The following is a 10,544-nucleotide window of genomic DNA, read 5'->3' as shown; positions in this document are numbered from 1 at the left end:
TTCAGGTGACCCTAACTGCAGTCCTATGAAGTAGGAACTACCGTTAGTCCTATTTTACAGATGAGGCTCAGAGAGAAGGATCATGCACTTGTCCAGGGCCATGCACTTAGCATGTGGCAGAGGTTGACTGTGCTTGACTCCAAAGCTGACTGTCTTTAGTCACTAGATTCCAGCAGTTCTCAAGTTGTGGTGCATAGAACTGGGGTTTGGGGGGAGGGGGGGTTCCCTTGAGATGCTTTCAGAAGCATCCCATGAAGTCAAAATTTTTTCATAATAATATCAATTCATAATTTGTCTTGATATTTGTACTGTTGGAGTAAAAGCAGTGGTGATGCATTAACTCCTTGATCCAGTATGTTCCAAATGCCCAGTGTATGATGTAACAAAGTCATGCACCAGTAGAGATCCATTCAAAGTTTATTTTTTGTGTTTTTAAGGAATGGTTTTAGGCAATACACTGAACTCCCCTGGCCTTATGTATCCCAGCTAGGAAGTGCTAGAACAAAAGCATCTACCTGTAGGGTTGCCTGCAGGATTAAAGAACGCAGAGCAGGTAGGGGGAGAGCACACGGCCTGACACAGCGTATGAGCTCAAGAACTGTTCCTCATCATTGCGGCTGCACTTCGATCAGCATCACGTCCTGGGCACTTTCTGAGCGCCACGCCCTGGAGCCTTTTCCAGGGTTCAGTGGGACGGGCACCGTGAGGCCCGCTTCACAGATGAGAAAACTGGGCTTTGGAAGTAGGGAATCATGATACAGATGTAGACCTATGGGGTTTATCTGTTGTCTCTGCACCCTACCACACAGTGGGCTCCCTCTTTTGTTTTACGCAGTACTCTTTGTGATTTAATAATTGACTGTGGCCTAAGGAACTTGAGAGCCAGAGGAAGGCTGCTTTTTATTTTGCCATTAAGAACCCATCTCATAGCACTGAAGACCCAACAAGATCGTGTGTGAAAAGACTATGCAGAACTTGAACGCACTCTTCAAAATATTTGTTGTTTTTTTATTTGTGTAGGCCCCATCATGTTCCAGAAAGGGATGTGAAGTAGCCTATTAGCTGTCATTAGGGTGATGATGATTAATGATTATAATAACAAGACAGGCGTAATTGGTTCAAATTGTGCCTTTTGAAATGGCCTCCATGGAGGCCAAGCGGTGGGGAGGGAGGCAGCAGCCTCTGCCTCAGGGAGCTGAAAAGATGGGCCTAATTGGTTAAAAGCAGCTTTGCTAATTGCTTTGGCAAGAGCCTGAGAGAAAGCTCTGGTATGATTATACATGAACCGGGGTCCCTCGAAGGCCTGTGATTTCAGGCTAGATCTGTTCCTCAAAACACAAGCAGAAAAGAGAACAGATGTTCAGCCACTTGACAGAGATTTAATAAGACACTTAGAAAAATTACCATGTTCACTTTGCCCCTCCTGACCTCTGGGCTGGAAGCCGGAAGAAGGCCTGTTTCGGGTGGCTGATGTTCTGAGCTGGGACCGAAAGGGGCACGTGCTATATACTTTTCCATTTATCTGAGATCCTGCTGTTTTCTGCCCCACCCCCTCCGTCCAAAGGGTTTTCAGTGTTTGGAGGAGAAGGAAGACGCTTGATTATAAGCAACAGATGTGCTCTAAATTTCTTTTGAGGGTAGGCAGGCTGTGACTGAGTTATTGAAATATTCTATTTGGGGTACCAAGGAGTAATGTCAAGCCAGCTCATAGCTCAGTGTGGTAAATCTCCATGGCATGAGCGGGGCCATTCAGGAGGGACAGAAGCCCAAAGATAAGATTTTTCTGAAAAGAAATTCCCCTGTAAACCGTGTTAGTCACAACACAGGGACTGGCAGTTAGAGTGTACTGTGGGACTCTGCTCCAGTCGGGGGAGGCCAGGGAGGCCTCCAGTAGCTCTAGGAAGTCGAGAGTGACCACCCAGCTTCAAAGCTGACTGAACAATTTGTTGGTTATATACTCATGCAAATCACCTCACCTAACCTGAGCCTCAGTATGCTCAGTTCTAAACTCATGCCTCTAAGGGCAAGGACATGGGCAGAGTTTATAAGGAAGGCAAGCTGAAGGTGGGCAGGGGGATTTGTGTGTTTCCAGCAGATGCTTGGGATGGTGACCAGTGGTTCAAGGTGTTCTAGGCTAATTCATTTACAAGTCCATGCAGATCTGTGCCCCCGCTTTGGGCCAGGTGCTGTGCTAAGTGTGGGAAATTCATAGTGGAGAGCCAGAAGTACAGCCTGTATTCTCCTGGAGCTTACAGTTTAGAGGGGGAGATGTTGTAGAGATGTTCTTCCAAAAACCTAACGAAGATATAAAAATAAATTGTGTTAATTGCTGGGAAAGAACAGGGCTGGGAGTAGCTATGAGGGGCCAGCTATAATGGGGCCTCTGAGCTAGTTGGGAGGAAGTGGAGGCCAAGGAAGGCGTGTGCTGAACAAGGGGCATTTGAATGGAGAGCTAAAGGAGGAGAAGGAGTTGATCAGATTGGGATGCGGTGGAGTGGAGGCAGATGTGCAGGAGTGCGTGGGCTGATCTGAGGTGTGTGCCCTCATCTCTGAGTGTGCGGTACTGTTCCTCCATGTCCATGGCAGGGGGGTTGCTTCCTCTCCAGCCCCCCAAAAGATAACCAGTCTGTCTGCTCCAGTTCTGTGGAGCATGAGGCCACAGACATGTGTATGTTGGTCCACAAAGTGTTTTGATGTTTTTGTTTTGTTTTGTTTTTGGAAGTGTTGCCACCATATATCTTTGGGAAAGTCACATAGAATTTTGGAGTCCTAATTTCTCTTGGGAAACCAGAAGGTCTGGCAATACTGGCTTTCGTCTCTTCATGACAACGCCCAAGAGTTGCTGTGTAGCAGCTTTTGAATGCAAAATACAAACACCCCATAGGCCTCTTCTCTTTGGACACTTCTTTCCTGGCCCTTGCAGGTGCTTGAGTTTGAGACCCCTGATCTCTGCTCTGTTGAAGATGGTCAAATGGGACCAACAGTAACATACCTTGTTGGTTCTTCCGAGGACATTGTTTCAAATTAATGTCCTGACACCCAATTTTTACCTTCCTTCCTGGGAATCTCTCCATGGAAGGATTCTCTTCAAACGGGAGACACCTGGATGGCTGTTAAGTGGCTTTCCTTTATTCTACCTCTTTCTCCTTTCCATATCTTTAAAAAATAGCAAGGGAACCCTTTTGGCAAAGAGTATCTTATGCAATGGGGTGCCTGGGTGGCTCAGTCGGTTAAGCATCCGACTTTGGCTCAGGTCATGATCTCACTGTTCATGAGTTCGAACCCCACGTTGGGCTCTGTGCTGACAACTCAGAGCCTGGAGCCTGCTTCAGATTCTGTGTCTCCCTCTCTCTCTGCCCCTCCCCTGCTCTCACTCTGTCTATCTTTCTCAAAAATAAATAAACATTAAAAAATTTTTTTAAAAAGAGTATCTTATGCAAAACCCCAGCGTAAGATACAGATCAAAGCAAGTTTGCTCAAACTGAACTTGGTGTGTCTACCCTGGAACGCTGGCTGCTTGACTTTCTCTCATTCTCCTCCCCAGGGTAGCTCTGGGGCATCTCTAGGGACACCCAGGCTTCCCCAGAATACAGTTGAGAATCCCTACTTAAATGCTGAGGGAGAGGCTGCTGCCTGTTGGAAAACCAGGCATAGAGATAAAAAAAAAAATACAAGACAAAGGTACTGTTGGTTCCTCAGCTTGTAATTTGGAGCCAGCCTGAAATTGGACGACATGTAAAAGGCAAATCTCGATCTCTATTCACCTATCTTCCCCAGACCCAGACCCCCCACAGCAGGGATTTCCAGACAGCTCAGGTAGCAGCTGGTGAATATTAGAGTCACTGCTGCAAGGTGCAAGGTCTGCTTTGTGACTTTGTGACTTGCAGGGGACCTGGAACCGCACCCTCCTCAGGAGTGTGTGAAGTGCATGACTTTCTGTGGCATGCAGTATGGAAAAGCAGTCACTGTCCTGCTGCAGCTTTGAAGCAGAGGCTGGCTCTCCTTTGCCTGGAGAGATGCTGGTACACAGAACTCTATGACTGGAGCTTTGGCCGCACTCTGCAGGAAGTGCCCTGAGTATTGCCAGCAACGAGAGGGAGGTTTCTGAGCTTCCTCAGCTCAGCCCAGCAGCTGTACTGTCACGTTATTACAGATGCTTGTCACTGAAGCATCACTGTCTGCAACCTTGACATGCACCGTTTCAGATTCATTTTTCAAAATTGGTTTGAAAGCCCAGGGCTCGTCCCATCCATTAGGGGAACTCCTCTGTGACAGCTGCTAGGGGTGAGGAAGGTGGTGGAGAACTGCATGTGCCCTGCTGGTTCCCAGGAAACATGTGCAGAAAGGCACAGGCTGGCGCTGGGGTAAAGCCTCAACGGAGGTTTGCAGGCAGTTTCTTCTTTCCCAGGGGAGGGCATCATGCTTCTCCAGGGCTGCTTGGCCCCTACCTGCAGACCCCCACAAGGACCAGCTTCTTCAGATCTGATTCTTCATCTGTCCATGCTGTATGCTCTTAGGCAAGCTTCTCAGCTTCTTTGGGTTTCTGTCTCCTCATCTCTATAAAGAAACAATATAATCTATCTCACAACCTCATCTACAGAATAGAAGTCATATTACCCACCTCACAATCTCATCTGTTTGATAGAAACCATGTACCCACCTCTCAATATCAGCTGTATAGTAGAAATAATAATACCCTAAATACCCAATTTTGTTGTGAGAATTAGAAATAATACACCTAAAGTGCCAAGCAGTCCATTTATTTATTAAAAAATTTTAAATGTTTATTTATTTTGAGAGAGAAAGAGAGAGTGAGCACAAAGAGGGGAGGGGCAAAGAGAGAGGGAGAGAGGGAGATTCCCACGCAGGCTCTGCGCTGTCAGCCTGGAGCTGGATGCAGGGCTTGAACTCACACACCATGAGATCATGACCTGAGCTGAAATCAAGAGTCAGAGGCTTGACTGACTAAGCCAACCAGGTGCCCCCAAGCAAGACGTTTAATACATAATAGGGACAGGAACTCTTAGCTTTCTAGAGACTGGAAGCTTCACATTGTTGAGCCTCCAGGTATGTTTAATAAAATGAAGAAATTTCAAAGTTGTTACAAAAGTGCTACATTTTAAATGTTTACTTTGAACAGATGAATGCCTTTAATAAACATACAAGAATAGAAGGACCATGTAAATAGCCTCATTCAGGGTGACCTCAAAAGTGTAAATCCATGCTCTTAAAGAGATGGGGTCTGGGCCAAATGTGCCACCCCCCCCCCCATGTCCATTAATAAAGTAGGCCCTTAATAAATGATAGTCATGATGGCATGATACAATGATATTACATCTATCCCTTGAGATTATAAACAATGTTTTGTCTCCATCTGCCTATAATTCAGGTGAGTCTTTCTCAGCTTTAAAGCACTTTGTAGTGGCCCAACGGGCTGTGCTGGGGGAAGCTGGGTGGGGCAGGCTCTAGCTTTAGGCTGCTGCTGAGAGCTCCGGTGCCCCGAATGGGATCCACATGTGTGCCTGTGGAATTTTTTTGTACTGAGTGATACAGGTTGACCCACAGACCAGATTCAGTTTGTGCTCTAGAGGGTGGGATGGTTTGGGGTCAGGAAATTCCTGCTGCCTACAAAATGGCCGGGGGCTAGATGGGGTCAGGGTGAGAGTCTTTCAGCTGTTGCCTTGGCAACAGGGCAGCTCCCTCAGGGACATCCAGCCACATTTCAGGTACTGGCCTTGCTATAAAACAGCCTTCTCTTTACCTGAACTAGTAATCCTATGCTTTTGCCATTAGTGAGTGTGTGCATGCCTTTTTGAGGAGAAGGGACTTAACATTCTTGGATTTTGCTGAGTTAGAATATCCAAATCTCCAAATACCGACCCTAAAGGAGGAGTCAGTGTCTTATCACAGACCTAGGAGAACATAAAAGCACCTCCTTGTTCTTATGCAACGGCCAGAGTCTGTCCTGAGCCAGGCTGGAAAAAACAACTGTTCCAAAGACAACAGGGCTACCCTGACTTGTGAATTCTCAGACCTCCTGAAGTTTGGGAATCAACCCTCATTGCCAGAGGCTGGTGGTCATCCTTCTAAACTAAAAGTGAGTATTGTAATTTAGCTAATATTTGGATACTCATGAGGATAACAGGGATGGGTCATTCATTCATTCTTTCATTCATTTATGAGAAAGAGTGTGAGCAGGGGAGAGGAGGGTAGAGGGAGAGAGAGAATCTTAAGCAGGCTCCAGCATTGAGCCCGATGTGGAGCTTGATCCTATGACCCTGGGATCATGACCTGAACCGAAATCAGAAGTCAAATTTTCAGTGGACTGAGCCACCCAGGTGCCCCTGGGATGGGGTATTTTAAAATGGAGGCCTCTCGAGAAAATCCAGGACCCATGACCACATGTAGAAGTGAGTGCTCAGTGCCTGTCTATCTGATGTTTGGGCTACCAGCAAAGAGTATGCTTTTTAAGAGTTAATTTTGGGACCACTCAGTACTTTGTAATCACTCCTTGGACACATCTAGAATTTACCGTTATAATCAAATGGAACTTACTACAAAGTTAATTTGAGATTATATTTAGTGATACGCTTTAGCATTGTTGTAGTGAGTGGTAATTAGGAATAAAATGAGAAACAATTCCCATAAAAGATTGTGATTAGCATTGATTATGCAGACGACCTGAGCTTTTCTACTAGCACCTTGTTGCTTCTTCCTTCTCACTAATTAGCATGAGTTTTGCCTTCTCCCTTGCTCTGAAACAGAGATTCTAGTTCTAATTCCATGCCCAGGTTCCCTTGCCCTGTCACCCCACCAGTGGCTCTAGATTGAGGATCAGAATATTACTTTTGATGCCCATCTGGCCAGACCCCTCCTTGGTTCCCTACTTCTAGAATGCTTTAAGTTCTCCTCTCTGCCCCTTGTAGCTCTGGGTGGCAGATAGAGCAGGGAAGACTTCCAGGGGAAGGCAGCCAGTGATCCTGGTGTTGGTGAGGGGTGAGAGGTGTCCTGAGACCAAGTCTGGGGGAGGAGAGGTTAGATTAGGGGAGGAAGAGCAGCAGCCATCAGTTGAGGGGCTTCCTGCAGAAAACATCAAGTGCGGGGCGCCTGGGTGGCTCAGTCGGTTGGGCGACCGACTTTGGCTCAGGTCACGATCTCGCAGTCTGTGAGTTCAAGCCCCGCATCGGGCTCTGTGCTGACAGCCCAGAGCCTGGAGCCTGTTTCAGATTCTGTGTCTCCCTCTCTCTCTGACCCTCCCCCGTTCATGCTCTGTCTCTCTCTGTCTCAAAAATAAATAAACGTAAAAAAAAAAAAAAAGAAAAGAAAACATCAAGTGCATAGTCTCTTCACCATGCCATTCACAGTCCAGGCCAGTTAGGGATGCAGCATCAGCTAACAGCCCTATATCCCTCTGTCTGCAAGCCTCTCCACTTCTTATTTCGTACAGCCTGGAAATCCCAACTGGAGACAGGCATTACATTGAATGCCTGGAGACAGGCATTACATTGAATGCTCAGGGAGTTCAGACTTATGTTCTGAAAACTGAGATTGTCCACATGCTGATGTGAAGAGTTTTAGGCTCCAGGCTGATTGCCACATCAGCTCCTTGTGCTTTTGGGTCAAGGTAAGGGCTAGAGAGCAGAGGAGTGCTGAGTGTCTGAAGGGGTAGGGGGAGTTAGGGTGGGGGATGCTGAGTGGAGGAGTGAGCCAGAAGGAAGAGGCCTGGAGGTAGTGAAGACAGAATGCTGAAGTCTGCAGATTTTATCCCGCGAGGATGCCAATGTGCTGTGTTTGCCTTGTCCAGCTTGACCACTGAGCAACTATAACTGAGGCCAGGCCCTTGGGCTGCCTGTACGGCTCTCCCAGGCTGTAGTGTCTTTCTGGAAAGCAGTTCTGGCCCCTTCCGTCTGACATGGGTAGTGAAAAGGTTTGGGGTGGAGTCAGTGGGAGTAGGTGGTATGATTCCTCTACCTCAGAGGTAAGAAGCAACCCACACTGGAATACTGCTCCCATCTATCCTTTAGATCTGTCTTCCACTTTAGGGGCACTTGGGTGCCTTAGTCAGTTGAGCATCCAACTTCGGCTCAGGTCATGATCTGACAGTTGGTGAGTTCGAGCCCTGCGTGGGGCTCTGTGCTGATAGCTCAGAGCCTGGAACCTCCTTCAGATTCTGCGACTCCCTCTCTCTCTCTGCCCCTCCCCCGCTCACTCTCTCTTTCTGTCTCTCAAAAATAAATAAAAATGTTAAAAAAACAATTTTAAATCTGTCTTGCACTTGAGCTCTGAAAATGCAAATGAGATCACACAGTGCCCAGAGAGGACCATCTGATGGTTTGTTGGTTTCCCAGTCCTATTAGAATCAAATCATAGCTCCTTCTTTCAAAATGCTGTCTGATCTGGTCCTTGCTTCTCTTTTGATGTCATCTGCTGTCCACCACTTCATTTGTCCATGCATCCGTCCTTCCTTCCACTCACTCATCCATGCATGCATCCATCCATCCATCTGCTTTGACTCAGACACAGTTGCTTTCTTGCTATGCCTTAAGTGCCTTTAGTTCATTCCTTCTCTGCATTGCTGTTCCTTCTGTCGGAATACTCTTTTCCTCATACCCACACAGCTCAGTTGTTCTCTTCCTTTATCTGGCTCTCAGTTCTAATGTCACTTTCTTCAAGAGAACTCTCCCGCATCATCCAGGATTGTGCCTGGAAGAGGGTCTTGGGGGGCTTCTAAAGTATGGTCTTCCATTTCTTGATATGAATGTTTGTAACATTTTTGTGTTCAGCATGTTAACATTCAGTCAACCACAAACTAATACACTTCTGTGTGTGTGTGTTATGCTTCAACAGAAACATAAATCCCCTCACGCCCATCTCATTCTTCTTACTTTTGCTTTATTTTTCTTCATGGTCCTTATCAATGCCTGACATTGTCTTAAGTCCTTGTTTGCATTGTCTGTCATTCCCACACCATGTGTAAATTACATGAGGCTAGAGGCTCAATCTAGTGTCTTGTTTTATACCCAGTGCGTAGCCAAGTGGCTGGCATTGTAGGAGGAAACCAATCATTGTTGAATGAATGCATGAGTAACTTGTTGGATACCTTAAGCAACTAGAAGGTATAACAGAAACTGGGAGCAGGCCATCTCACTCATCTGGCACTTTAAGTTATAAGGGTCTGAGACAGGCTTTAGCTTCCAGCAGATCTCCTCTTTCCTCTTGGAACCTTCTGTCCCCATCCGACCTGCAATCCTGACTTTGTGACTCAGAGCCTTGTTCCTTTCCTCTAGTTGCCTCTCAGTCCACTGGTCTCTTATGTGAACCTTTTCATCAAGGACTGAGCTTAGAGCATCCATGGCACCCAGGTCAGTTGCCAAATAATAAAATGTCTTGGCCAGTGTGTCATTCCCCCGAAACTCATCTTCATCCACAGTGAATGCAGTGCGTAAGAATACCAGCTTTGAGGTCCAGAAACCTGTTTTTTTTTTTAAGTTTATTTATTTATTTTGAGAGAGAGAGAGAGAGCATGAGCAGAGGGGCAGAGAAGGAGAGAGAGAATCCCAAGGAAGCTCTGCGCTGTCAGCACGGAGCCCAATGTGGGGCTTGAACTCACTAACTGTGAGATCATGACCTGAGCCAAAATCAAGAGACGGTCGCTTAACCAACTGAGCCACCCAGGCACCCCCAGAAACCTGGGTTTTAATCTTATTTCTATCTTTTCCTAACCGTGTGATCTTAGACAATGTACTTAGCCAGCTGGGCCTCAGTTCCTCCTTTGGATAATAGGACTGGTTATTGTACCTAACTTCTGGGTTTGTTCTGAGGATCAAGTGAGGTGTTGTGCATCGAGCCCTTGGGACACTTTTTGACATTCCAGTAACTGTTAAGAATGTTTGACATTCCTAGGCATTTAGTCACTGTTAGTTCCCACAAGGTTATTATTGATATCTGTGTCCCTCTTAGGATGTTATGATGCCAAATCTCTTTCTACTTTTTACCTTTAGAGTTCACCACTGGGTCCCTCACGATGCATCTGTCTTCACGTGAAGTCTATTTTGAGAAATGAACTTCTAATTTTTTGTCTTGTATCTTAAACAAAACATCATTGTTTGAAGATACTTGGAAAACCATAAAGGCTTTATTGATGTACTTGCGCATTCAGAGACTTCTCTTTGTGCATTAGTTTCTCTTGGACACAGTGTGATTAGAACAGGACTGCTGTGGACATTGGTTGGAGTGACAGCGAGTGATCACTTAACTTTTCAAAGACTCAGTTTCCTCATTTGGGGAATAGGGTAGCAGCAAGCCCACCTACAGGATGATTTCGTGTCTTTGAAGGTGGTAGATATGGAATCACTTGCAGAAAATATGGCAGAAATTCAAATGTCCCCTCAACCCCCCTTCTTCTCCATTTCATTTGTGATTTACTTATATCTATATAACTTAACCTATACATCTATTTAATTATATCTCATGTCTCTTATCCAAATTTTTTCTAAATACTTTTTTTTTTTTTTACTAGCTGTAGAGAAATTTCTTTAAAAAGT

Source organism: Prionailurus viverrinus, chromosome E2 (genome assembly GCF_022837055.1).
Source record: "Prionailurus viverrinus isolate Anna chromosome E2, UM_Priviv_1.0, whole genome shotgun sequence".
NCBI lineage: Eukaryota > Metazoa > Chordata > Mammalia > Carnivora > Felidae > Prionailurus > Prionailurus viverrinus.
Note: the sequence above shows the minus strand (reverse complement) of the source record.